This window comes from Rousettus aegyptiacus, unplaced genomic scaffold (genome assembly GCF_014176215.1).
Source record: "Rousettus aegyptiacus isolate mRouAeg1 unplaced genomic scaffold, mRouAeg1.p scaffold_m13_p_4, whole genome shotgun sequence".
Classification (NCBI taxonomy): domain Eukaryota; kingdom Metazoa; phylum Chordata; class Mammalia; order Chiroptera; family Pteropodidae; genus Rousettus; species Rousettus aegyptiacus.
Genome location: NW_023416307.1, coordinates 64,713,817 through 64,727,673, shown reverse-complemented (window position 1 = coordinate 64,727,673; position 13,857 = coordinate 64,713,817). Strand labels below are relative to the sequence as shown.

Genomic DNA, 13,857 nt, shown 5'->3' with positions numbered 1-13,857 from the left:
TGCTAGTACGAAGCTGATACCCACTTTCCTGAGCTTTATTACCTATTTTTTTTCTTCTGGAGATGTTTTAGCTCGACAGTGTTACAGATATTCTCACGCTCTTAGGTGAGTCTAATGTTCTATTTTCTTTAACTTCTTAAGTTAAAACTCACCCATCAGTAGTGTTCCAGATCCAGTTGAATTTTTATTTCACTTTCAAACCTCTAAACCACCAGGAAAATTTGTGCTGTAAGACCCTGAACAGATGCCAACATCTTTCATCAAAGAAACTCAAAATACTTCTCAAATATTAATTAAACCTCACTACATTGTAGCCTAGTCACATGCCGCATTTTTTTCTTAAAAAAAAAAAAATCAATGCAAGCAAGTAGGTGAGAGATGTACATGGCAGAGGAAAATGAAAACTTCTTGAGGAAACAAATTTGAGTTCTCAAGTACCAAAGACATCTACTACCTCTTAATAAAATGGTATTTCTAGTCCCTGATCACATTCGGCTGCTCATCTTCTTACATATAGAGCAGTTGATTCAGTCTTCCTTCTACAATCTTCATTCTCTCAGCATGGGCGGAAACATTTGCTTCTTGCTTTTATTGCCATCAGACATGGTAAGGCTCTTGCCGACGGGGAGATTTTAACACTTTCTAAGGTAACAAGGAAGTCGGAATCATTCCTAGTGTCACACCCTGTGCACCTGGTCCACTGGCAACAGAAAGATTCTAAGTCAGGTTGAGTCCCTTGGAAGTGGCAAAACCTGTAAAATGAGAGTTAGAGCATAGGTCTCTCTTGAGTCCTGACATAATCTTGAGGTCATGCAAGGAACTTCGAGGGACTGGGCACATATAAAGGCAGTGATGCAGGCAAAGTTGTGCACTGTTTGCCGCTCCCATTACTGCTCACTGTTCCAACTCCCACAAATAAAGAAAGCTAAATTGCTAAACTGGAAACTGCAGAGTCTTTTTCCCAGAAGTCCTCTGACTCACCCAAAGCAGAAGTCGGCTGCCAGTTTGCTAGAATTTTTGTCTGACCTTGAATCTGATTTAATTACTCCAATCTTCATTTCCCTAGGCACATCGAATCATGCCTCCTGGTGTCTTATGGTTTCTATACCTACTGAATTAAATATCTTAGATATGTCTTCTTCATCAGCTATTATTATTTTTGCATCTAGTCCAATATTATCATCATATGAGTATTATTATTATTTTATTGTTATTATTATTACTATTATTATCTGTGTTCTTAAAACTGTAGTAGCTTAATCAGCAATTTTTAAAAACTACATATCATATACAACAACAATAAAAAGACCTTTCATTTTAAAAATGTTTTCACAACTCGTTTCTCAAATCTTGGATTCATTTTTTTATTTGCTCATTTATTCACTAATTCAACCAAGAGATTTCTTTAGTTTCATTGGGGATAAAACGATAATTAAAATATGCCAAGAAGAAGAGTTCTGTGCTCGAGCTGATCCTCAAATCATCTTGTTTACTAATGAGAAAAAGAGACATGGAGAACAAAAAAGATTTTCTCAAGGTCACACAGCTATTTACTTGCAGGATAAAACTAAAACCCAGACCTTTGGTTACTAAGACACTAAATTTTTACCAATTCTACCATTTGGTCTCCTCTAGAGCAGGGGTTCTCAAAAGTGTGGTTCAAAGACCAGCAGTATTGGCACTACCTGAGAATTTGTTAGTAACGCAAGTTCTCAGACTATCCCAGACCTACTGAATCCAAAATTCTAGAAGTGGGGCCCAGATTCACATTTTAATAAACTCTCCAGATGACTCTGATGCACACTAAAGTTTAAAAACCACTACTCTAGATCAATGCTTCTCAGACTTCAATGTGCACAGAAATCACCTGGAGATTTGGTTAAAAATATAAATTTGGCTTCAGTAGCTCTAGGGAGGGGTTCTGATTCTGCTTTTCTAACAAGCTCCCTCCTTGGCTATGCCTATGCTGCTGGTCCTTGATTGAGTAGCAAGAATATAGAGAGAATTAATACCAACGGAGAGCATTGGGTGAGCCCAGCTGATGAGTAATGCCGAAGTGTCAAGTGAATTTAATAAAATTATACCCTGTCATCTAGAAGCTTAAACACTAGTACAGTGTTCAGATAGACTTTCAGAGCACAAAAGCTATCAAATAACTACTAAATGTATATGTGTGCATGTGTGTACATGTGTGTGTGTGCATGCATATGCAGGGATGCACACACATGTACATTTACACACAAAGACAATGGGCAAACATTTAAAGAGACAATATTACATAGCAGCACCTCTCTTACTGAGATTATTTGAATATATAGGCATTACCACCAACTATAATCAAGAACCAGAAGGCTAAAAACATTTCCCTGAGTAGTCAAAATAAATATTACAAAATTTATTATTTTTACTGATAGAGGGGTCCTTTAACTCATTTAGTTATTTACTTTTATTTTAGACAAAATTCTAACATAGTCACATTAAAAACAGATTTGAAAGAGTACATTAGATAAGTGGGGGTCGAGATGCTATAGGCAGACATTCTGACAGTAATGCAGTGCCAGTTGGCAAGAGGGAAAAAATGTGTGTGTATCTGTGTGTACAAACATATAAAGCTTAGCAGATTGGAACCATTTAATAAAGGAGAAACACATGAGTGAACATCACAGAGTATTATATAGAAAGTGGGATGTAGTAATGACAGAAACATGCAGAAAATATTAAAAATACAAAATGTTCAATATACTTGGAAAGCATTAAAACATATTAGACAGTTTTCTCCCCAAATGGTAGAGTTGCCAGATTTAGCAAGATTTTATCTGGAAATCCTAAAGATGGTTAAAAATAAGTGGGCTTAATAATCTTCAGGAAGTTTATTGATATGGAAGGCCAGTTTCTCTGAAATGTCTGTCAAGTATTATTGTAAAGGTTACAGGGTTATGACTGAAATAGGAGCTATCGGAGTTGTGAATTCGGTCAGGGAAGGTCCCAAGGAAATTCACGATAGACCCCTCAATTAATTAAGAAGGGTGTATCAGTCAGGATTGGTTCCAGCTGCAAGCAACAAACTCAGCAAAAGGTACCTTAGACAGGAAAGGAGTTTACTGGTCTCATGGCACAGATCAGAGTTAAGCAGTCCAACATAAGCATAATTAGCAATATCATCAAGGGTGCAGATTCCTTTAATCTTATTATTTCATCATCCTTATCTCTCAGTCCTTAACATTATAAAATCTCTGCTGCACTTCCAAAGTATAAATTCCAGGCAAGAAGAAGGGAAAAGTCAAGACCAAGTTTCAAAGGCCCAAGAGTACACCAGTTGAAACTGTCTCTAAGAAAAGTTCTTGTGAGTTGCACCCAGAGCACTCCCTTTTCATCTCTTTGGCCAGAGCTCGGTCATATGACCATTCCTGAATGATAGGGGTCTGGAAAGTTATTTTAAATTGTACACATACGCCTTGAATATATTCAAAGTTCAGTTGATAAGAAGAAAAGGGAAGAATAATGAATATTGGGTGGGCAGTTAGCAATGTGTATCTTAAAGGAATTTATGGAGGAAATGGTATTTAAACAGTGGATGAAAGAAAAAGGATGATTAAATGATGGAGGAGTCCTGGAGATATTTGGAAGCATGAGTGAAGAAGTGGTATTATTTGGATGTCCATAGAAACTATTTTATGACTTCAAGGAGGGATCAAATTGTCCAATTCAAAGTTCCATTTTTGAGACCCGGAACATGTACTTTGCCTGCTTCTCTGTACCTCAGCCTGTTTTAGAAAATAAGCTTAGTGCACAGTGACAAGAGTTACATATTTATTTGACACCTATTAGTAGACAACACTGTTTCTCAGTCTAGTTCAATTTGAGAAACATAGTAGGCATGCTCTCTGGGCAACTGATAATGTATTATAGGATACGACATTAGTTTAAACACCTTTCCAAGCAAAATGAGAGCATCTCTGCAGTTTTCATAGAATCCTCTGCTTAAATGTGTGAAATATTTAATACCATATAAAACTAATAACTGTTATATCAAGAAAATAGTGGGATGTTGGGGACAGCTTACAAAATAACATTTGATCCAGATCTTAAAAGATGAGTAAGAGTTCACCAGCTAATGCAGACACAGAGACACCTGAAGACACTGAATTATTAGAAAACTGTTAAATAACCTTGAAAGACATGTCTTGTTATGTCAGAAAGATTGGTTCACCTATTTTATAAAGTAAATTTTGTAAGAAAAAGTAGATAAAGCAAATTTTCTGGAATGCTTTATTGGCTTTCTGCTTAATTTTTTTTCCTATATAACTTGCTTTATTCCACATTTCATTGTCAGAGTATTCTTTTTTAAATTTTTATTTTTAATTAAGTTTATTGGGGTAATATTGGTTAATATAATTGTATAATTTGCAGGTGTACATTATCATTTGACATCTGTCTACTCTATTGGGTGTTTACCACCCAAAGTCCAGTTTCCTTCAGCTACCATATATTTGATCCTCTTTACCCACTTCACCCTACCCTACCCCCCTATATTTGACCCCCTTTACCCCATCTACCTCCCCCCCATACTCCATTAGTAACCATTAGTCTATAGTCCTATGGCAACCATTAGTCTACAGTCCATGTCCCTGAGTTTCTGTTCGTTCGTCCTGCTCATTTGTTATTTTCAGGTTTCTATGCCACATATAAGTGATATCATGTGATTTTCAACTTTTTCAGTCTAGCTTATTTCATTTAGCATGATTATCTCTAGATCCATCCATGTTGTCACAAATGGCAGTATTTCATCTCTTATGGCTGAGTAATATTCCATTGTATATACATACCACAGTTTCTTTAGCCAGTCATGTATCATAGGACACTTTTCTTGCTTCCATGTCCCGGCCACTGTGAATAATGCTGCTATGAACATCGATATGCAAATATCTTTTTGGATATGGGTTTTCAAGTCTTTGGGGTAAATACCCAGTAAAGGGATTGCTGGATCATATGGTAGATCAATTCTTAGTTTTTTGAAGAACCTCCATACTGTTTTCCATAGCGGCCGTACCAATCTGCAGTACCACCAGCAGTGTATGAAGGTTCCTTTTTCTCTGCATCCTTTCCAACATTTGTTATTACTTGTTTTGTTAATTATGGCTATTCTAACAGGCATGAGGTAGTATCTCATTGTGGTTTTGATTTCCATTTCCCTAATGGCTAGTGATGTTGAGCATCTTTTTATATTATTTGTTTGCCATTTGTATGTCCTCTAGGGAGAAGTACCTGCTCAGGTCCTCTGCCCATTTTTTGATTGAATCATTTGGTTTTTTTTGTTGTTATTGAGTTGTATGAGTTCTTTGTATATTTTGAATATTAGGCCCTTTTCAGAAGAATTGCTTGCAAATATATTTTCCCATTGAGATGGTTGTCTCTTTATCTTGTTGACGATTTCTTTTGTTAAGCAGAAGCTTTTTAGTTTGATGTAGTCCCATTCATTTATTTTAGCTTTTACTTCCCTTGCTTTTGAGGTCAAATTTGTAAAATCCTCGTTAAGTCCAAAGTCCTTGAGTTTAGTTCCTATGTTTTCTTCTAGGTATTTTATTGTTTCAGGTCTTATATTCAGGTCCTTAATCCATTTTGAGTTAATTTTGGTGTGCGTTGATAAGCAAGTCTAGTTTCATTCTTTTGCAGTTGGCTTTCCAGTTTTCCTGGTACCATTTATTGAAGAGGCTTTCCTTTCTCCACTGTATGTTTTTGGCTTTTTTTGTCAAAAATTATTTGCCCATAAAAATATGGGTTTACTTCTGGACTCTTGAATCTGTTCCACTGGTCTGTGTGTCTGTTTTGCTGCCAATACCATGCCGTTTTGATTACTGTTGCTTTGTAGTATAATTTGAAGTGAGCAAAGTGATACCTCAAGCCTCTTTCTTTTTTCTCAGGATTACTTTGGCAATTTGGGGTCTTTTGTGTTTTCATACAAATCTGATTATTATTTTTTTTAATTTCTTTAAAACATGCTGATGGGATTTTGATGGGGATTGCATTAAACCTGTATAATGCATCATTTTTACTATGTTGGATTCTTCAAATACAAGAACATGGAATATCTTTCCATTTCCTTGCATTTTCTTCTATTTCTTTTAATAGGATCTTATAGTTTTCATCACTTGTTTCATTAAATTTATTCCTAGGTATTTTATTCTTTTAGTTGCCATTGCAAAAGGAATTATTTTTTCCACTTGTTTTTCTGACTTCATTATTAGAGTATAAGAACACTATGAATTTTTGAATGTTGATTTTGTATCCAGAGACTTTACTGTATTTGCTTATTGTTCCAAGTAATGTTCTTGTGGAGTCTTCAGGGTTTTCTATGTAGAGAATCATGTCATCTGCAAATAGTAACAGTTTGACTTCTTCATTTCCTATTTAGATGCCTTTTATATCTTTCTCTTGTCTGATTGCACTCTCTAGGACTTTCAATGTTACATCGAATAACAGTGCTGATAGTGGACAGCCTTGCCTTGTTCTTGATCTTAGAGGGAAGATTTTTAGTTTTTCACCATTAAGGATAATGTTGGCTGAGGGTTTGTCATAGATGGCCTTTATCATGTTAAGGTACTTTCCTTCTATATCGATTTTCTTAAGTGTTATAATCATAAATGGGTACTATATCTTGTTGAAGGCTTTTTCTGCATCTAGTGATATGATCATATGATTCTTATTTTTTAATTTGTTTATGTAGTGTATCACGTTGATTGATTTGCATATGTTGAACCATCCCTGTGCATCTGGGAGGAAGCCCACTTAATCGTGATGTATAATGTTTTTAATATGTTGCTGTCTTTGATTTGCTAGTATCTTATTTAGGATTTTTATATCTGTGTTCATGAGAGATATTGGTCTGTAGTTGTGTGTGTGTGTGTGTGTGTGTGTTATCTTTTCCAGGTTTTGGTATCAGAGTAATACTGGCCTCATAAAATGAGTTAGGAAATATTTGCCTCCTCTTCAAATTTTTGGAAGAGTTTGAGGAGAATAAATATTAAATTGTCTTTGACTGTTTGGTAGAATTCACTGGTGAAGCCATGTGGTCCTGGACTTTTACTTTTTGGTAGGTTTTTAATGATTGTTTCAACTCCCATACTACTGATTGGTCTATTTAGAGTTTCCAGTTCTTCTCGATTCAGTCTAGAAGGGTGTAGTTTTCTAAGTACTGGTCCATTTCTTCTAGGTTATTAAATTTGGTGTTATATACTTTTTCATAGTATTCTTGTATGATCCTTTGTATTTCTGCGATATCAGTCGTAATTTCCCCTCTTTCATTCCTTTCTCTTTTTTCTTTAGTGGGTCTAGCCAGGGGTTTGTCAATTTTATTAACCTTCTCAAAGAAGCAGCTCTTTGTTGCATTTATTTTTTCTATTGTTATTTTGTTTTCAATTTCAATTATTTCTACTCTAATTTTGATTATTTCTTTCCTTCTGCTGACTTTAGGCTTTATTTGATTTTGCTTTTCTAGTATTTTAAGATGAAGTATTAGGGCTGTTTATTTGGGCTCATTTTGTTTTTGGAGACAGGCCTGTAATGATATGAACTTTCCTCTTATGATCGCTTTTGCCATGTCCCAAAAGTTTTAATATGTTGTACTGTCATTATCATTCGTTTCTATGTATGTCTTGATCTCTCTTTTTATTTTCTCTGTCCCAGTTATTCTTCAGTAGCATGTTGTTTAATCTCCATGTATTTATGGTTCTTCCTGATTTCTTTCTGCAGTTAGTCTCTAGTTTCAAAGCATTATGATCAGAGAATATAGTTGGTATGATTTCAACCCTCTTATATTTGTTGAGGCTATGTCTGTGTCCCAGTATGTGGTCAATTCTTGAGAATATTTCATGTGCACCAGAGAAAAATGTATAAACAGCTGTTTTGGGATGCAAGACTCTGTAAATGTCAATTATGTCCAGTTGGTATAATGTGTCATTTAAAGATGTTATTTCCTTGTTGATTTTCTGTTTGGATGATCTCTCCATATCCGACAGTGGGGTATTTAGGTCCCCTACTACCATAGTGTTTTGGTCTGTTTCTCCCTTTAGTTCTGTTAGTAATTGCTTTACATATTTTGGGGCTCCCTGATAGGGAGCATAGATATTAAGAAGTGTTATGTCTTCTTGGTGCATGATTCCCTTTATCATTATGAAGTGTCCCTCAGTATCTTTCTTTACCTTTTTTATTTTGAAGTCTATTTCGTCTGATATTAGTACTGCTACTTCCACTTTTCTCTGAAGGCCATTTGCTTGAAATATCATTTTCCACCCTTTTACTTTGAGTCTATATTTGTCTTTGGAGCTGAGATGTGTCTCCTGGAGGCAGCGTATGGTTGGGTTTTGTTTTTTGATCTAATCTGCAACTCTGTGCAATTTTACTGATGAGCTCAGTCCATTTACATTTAGGGTGATTATTGAAATATGAGGCTTTCTTATAGCTATTTTATCTTTTGTTTTCTGGTAGCTTGGTGTTTCCATTGCTTCTTTTGTCCTTGTGTTTCTATTTTCTTTATTTTGGTTGGCTTTCGTGGACTTTCCCTCTGGTCCTTCTTATTTTATTTATATACAATGGTTCTGAATATTTGGCATGTGGTTACCATTATGAATATGTAAAGGATAGTTATATATATACAGTTGTCCATTTTCTTCTGCACATGCCTTATCTCTATTCCTGTTGTGAATTCGGATCTTTGAATCCCCACCCAGTCATAGTTATCTCAATTTGTCCCTATGTATGCTGAATGTTCATTACTATCTTGTTATAACAATTCTCTTATTATTTAAACCTATGACGCCATGTTCTTAGTAAGGGTTGCACTACTCTGCCTTTATTTGCCTGATAGTCACTTTACTCCTAATTATGGTTTTGTTTGTTTGTTTGTTTGTCATTTTGTTTTAGGTAACTGACCCTTTTCAGTATTCCCTGTAGTGTAGGCTTTGTAGTGGAGAATTCCCTCAATTTTTGTATATCTCAAAAGGTCTTTATTTCTCCTTCATATCTAAAGGAGAGCTTAGCTGAATATATTATTCTAGGCTGGTAACTCCTTTCACTTAACAATTTAAATATTTGATTCTATTCCTTTCTGTCTTGTAAGGTTTGTGCTGAGAAGTCCGATGATAATCTAATGGTTTACCTGTATGTGTTACCATTTTCTTCTCCCTTGAGAATTCTGTCTCTGTTGTTGATTTTGGATAATTTTAATACTATGTGTCTTGGTGAAGGCCTTTTTGGGTTGTTCTGTTGACTTCTTGAATTCCAAGCTCCAGCTCATTCCTTAGATTTGAGAAAGTCTCATCAACTTTTTGTCTGAACATGCTTTCTAGTCCCTCCTCCTTTTCCTCACCTTCGATAATGTCTATTGCTCTTATGTTTCCTCTCCTGATGGTATCAATTAGTTCTTGAATTTCTTTTACATTATTTTTCATTCTTTGGTTTCTCTCTTCTTCCTTCTCATTTATTTCTAGATTTCTGTCTTCGATATCACTGATCCTTTCCTCCATTTGGTCAATTCTATCACAAGCTTGCTATTTCATTTTTCAGCTCTTACAGTGTGTTCTTCATCTCCAGAAGTTCTATTTGGTTCTTTTTGAGGGTTTCGATCTCCTTGCTCTGCTCATTTAGTTGTTTTTTTCAACTCCTTAAATTGTTGATATGACTTGTTTCGGAACTCATTGAGTTTTTCTCAGAAGTACCATCCTGAAGTCTCTGTCATTTAAGTGGCATATTTCTATGTCTGTAAGCTTATTTTCTGGAGATTTTTCTCTTTCTTTCTGAGACGACTTGTCACCTTGGTTGTTCATGGTGTATAATGGACTATTTCTTCACCTGGGCATTAATAGAAGTGTATTCTATTGTTTTTCCAGAAAGAAGGTTTATTATATAAAGGTCTCTCTTTAGCCTGTTGCAAAGAAAGTGCTTTTCTTTTGCTTTCCAGTAGGTGGCGTCCATGTCTCTTGGATCCCTGCTTTATATAAAGACTTAATAATGCCTTTTTTATTTTCTTGTTGATATTTAATTATGCTCGCTACCTCAGTTTCAGTCCCTGTCAGTGTTAGAAGAGTTTGCTCAGATTCCCCTGGGGCTCCACGGTTATTGGTCTCAGAGGGTATGGGAGGAGGGGCCCTCTGGGTTGGGAGTTAGGGGCTGCGGCTCAGCCTCAGTTTTACAACCATGGCCAGCAAAAATCAGCTGTTTTTCCTCTGTGGTCCTGTCCTGTTTCTTTGCTTTCTGCCCTGATGACTGGGCCCTGCTGCCACAACACTCCCAGACAGTAATGTTCAGGGACCTTGCCGTTCCTTTTCCCTTCTCCCTCTTCCTGCAGGGAGCTCCAGTGGCTGTGAGATGCCAATTCTTTATTACTCCCAGTCCACCACCCAACACCTGGGGTTCTGAGCTGTGGTAACTCTTATGCTCAGATCCCATGCTCAGACGTGCTGGTGTGCAGTTTGGGTGTTTTTGTTGAGTTTTAGATGTTCAGCTTATTGTTGTTTCAAGGGGAGAGATCTGGGGACGTCTCTCACTCAGCCATGTGTCCAAAGATCTCCCTTCTGCTTTAATTCTGATTCAATTATCCAGAAAACATCATTCCCCTAAGTCCTCTGAAATAATTGACCTTTTTTCTTTTTTAACCTGGATTCTAAAGCATCTCTCTTGTCATGATGTGTTTCGTGACATTTCTGTCCTTTCTCTCCTGCAGATAGTAAGAGTAGCCCATCTTTTTTATTTCTTAACAAGTAAAAAGGTGGAAACCTCTTACTTCACCTCTAATTAAGCAACAATATTGAGAATAGTTTTGCTCTGGCTTGATATTTGTCTGTTGGGTGTGTGTATGTGGCAGGGGTGGGGGAGGGGAAGAGGAGTGGAGGCTGGTGGGAAGAAACGAAGAACAAAATCGGGAAACGAGGTTAAGAACATGTCGATCCAGACCCTGGGAGCAGTCAAATCAAGCTGGCAGCTGCAACAAGAATCTCTCTAATAAGGAAATTAGAGCATGATCATTTCTGGCTATGTGACTCTGATTCTAAATAGGTTTTACAAATAGATTGTGATTGAACTTGGAAACATAAACAAATTGGTTTTGCGGAATAAAGGCTGAACTACATTTTGGTTAGAGAATGAAAATGCTTTTATGGGAGGCTCTCTGGGAGAATGGACAGCTAGTTTAATGACAGCATATGCATTTCTGAAACACACTGGCTTTGTTGGCTTCTCTTTGGAGAGTCAGGTCTGATAAACTCAAAGAAAGTTTCTCAACAGGGTCCCGAAGAGGACAACTGATAAAGGCAGGGAATGGGCAGTGAGTATTTGAAATTCCTCATTCAGATGCTAGGAGGAGAGGTGCCATTTAAAAATAATAGATTTTAAAATATCAGTAGCTTAAAACATTCTGGTCAGCTGTCTCCCTTGGACATTTCTTTTGTCTCTTGGAGGATTGGGGATAAAAGTTCTTTAAGCTCTCTTAATACATTTTCACTTATAAATATTCATGCAGTGTTCCTGGTGCCTCCCCGACTGACTCTGAGCAGGCTCCCCACCCCAGCAGAAGTGTGGTGCTGGAGGAGGTGCTAAATTTCTGACAGGGCCCTGGGTCAGCCTCCGGCAACCCAGAGCCATTCGAAAACCCCAAAGACTTTTTTTGTCAAGATAAAGTGTTATAAATATCTGTGTGTCCAAGCTTATATTCCGCAGGAGAGGATTAGCTTTCACTCTCTGCAAACTCTCCCAGTTATAAGTAGTCATGGTTTTGTGTGTTTTGTGCTTTACACAGTGAGAAAACAGATGTACTGATTGGAAAGATGCCTTTTTTATTTTCCTTTTTCTAAATCCTCTGGTTACTCACTGGTTCCATTACTGAGTGCGAAATCTCTCTGATAGTACATTTAGAAACAAAGCATTAGACTGAGTAAGAACCACAAAGGTCATTGGTGTACTGGGTAGGAATTCAGATCCAGGTCTTGCAGAGTATATTCCATTATCTCAAAATGCTATACTATGGAAATTTTTCCTATGATCCAACTATGGATCCTTTTGTGCTAACTGTTCTCCCCACATCTTGGGTATATGACTAGGAAATGAAAGAAATCTAGATGCATGTTTACTCATTCTCCCTTATATGGGGTCTCTCACAGCCCCAGGTTCTGAATGGTTAATTTCTCCTAGTAAATGCTTTCTCGGCTTAAGTGAATGAGCATACAGAGCTTATGCCTGCACTTATACCTATGGCCCCACTATAAACACACAAAAAACTTCTTGAATAGTATAGGGATATAAAATAGTTTGTTAAAGAAGTTTATATTGTCTTACAAAGTATTTTTAAAAAATACTTTATTTTCATTTTTGGTTCAGCTTTAAATGGGTATTTAGCCCTAATATTTTAATCCTCACTGATGTTTTTTTCTGTCAAGAATATAGAAATTTATAAATTTATAAAAGAATTACCAGGTGAGCTCCTTATTTAAATGGAACTCTTAAATTAATTCATTGTAAAAATAAAATTTCTGCTGTCTTTAACTCACCCACTCAACATAAACAGTTTATTTTCTTTACAATGTGTTTTCCTTAACAAGCACAGCACAATAGAAAACACATCAAACTGGATGCTCTGTGACCTAGATTCTAGACTTAGCTCTTCCACAAATGGGTGAATCTGGACAAGTCATGCATAAAAGGAGGAGGTCATGCCAGGTACATTGAAGGTGAGCTTCTCAAACTTCACTATGTGTATTAGTCTGAGTTTTCCACAGAAACAGACCAATGAGAGAAAGGAATACAGAGAGAGAGAGAGAGAGAGAGAGAGAGAGAGAGAGAGAGAGAGAGAGAGAGAGAGAGAGATTGAGACAGAGAGATATTGATTTATTTTAAAGAATTGAAGCTACAGCCATACCACCCTGAATGTGCCTGATATCATCTGATGTCGGAAGATAAGCAGGGTCTGGCCTGGTTAGTACTTGGATGGGAGACCACCTAGGAATGTCAGGTGCTGTAGGCGTTTAAAAAAAAAAGAGTCACCTTGAAGAGTTGAGAAAGGAGAAAGAGAAATGCTGCCAGGGACTTGCCTCTCAGGTTTGTTGGGTGCTTGCAGACTCTTTGGGGTACTAGCTTCTTTGTTGTCTACAGTCATACCACCCTTAAAATGTTCGATCTTGTCTGATCTCAGAAGCTAAGCAGGGTTGGGCCTCGCTAGTATTCGAATGGGAGACCACCTAGGAATACTAGGTGCTGCAGGTGTTAATAAAAGAAAAGAAAAGAAAAGAAAAGAAAAGAAAAGAAAAGAAAAGAAAGAAAAGAAAAGAAAAGAAAAGAAAAGAAACAAAGAATAGACTCATGTGATTAAGAAGACTTGACAAGTCCAGAATCTGCAGGGTGGGCCAGCAGGTTGAAGAACCAAGGAAGAGTTGCAGTTCGAGTCCAAAGATGGTCTGATGGTAGAATTCCCTCTTCCAAGGAGGAGGTAAATCTTTTTCCTATTAAGGCCTTCAACTGATTGGATGAAGCCCACCCACATTATGGAGTGTAATCTGCCTTATTCAAAGTCTACTGGTTTAAATACTAATCTTATCCAAAAATTTATTTTACAGAAACAACTAGAATATTGTTTGACTAAATATCCAGATAGTCTGGCCTAGCCAAATCAACACATAAAATTAACCATCATACCATGTATAAGAAATCACCTGGGGAGTTTGTTAAACATAGATTCCTGTGCTCCATCCTCAGAGATCCTAATTTTAATTTGCAATTCTAATATACTTCCAGGTTTATAAGATACTGATGTGACTCCTCCTGGTATTACTTGTTGAGTAGTATTGTTCTAGGTATGCTTTTGGGTGATCATGG

At 36.7% G+C, this 13,857-nt stretch overlaps 2 pseudogenes; both read left to right on the top strand.

Annotated features, from left to right (window-relative positions):
• Window positions 1-12,890: 12,890 nt before the first annotated feature.
• LOC118601817 lies at window positions 12,891-13,009 on the top strand (annotated as a pseudogene).
• A 120-nt stretch (window positions 13,010-13,129) lies between these two features.
• LOC118602140 lies at window positions 13,130-13,248 on the top strand (annotated as a pseudogene).
• Window positions 13,249-13,857: the final 609 nt, after the last annotated feature.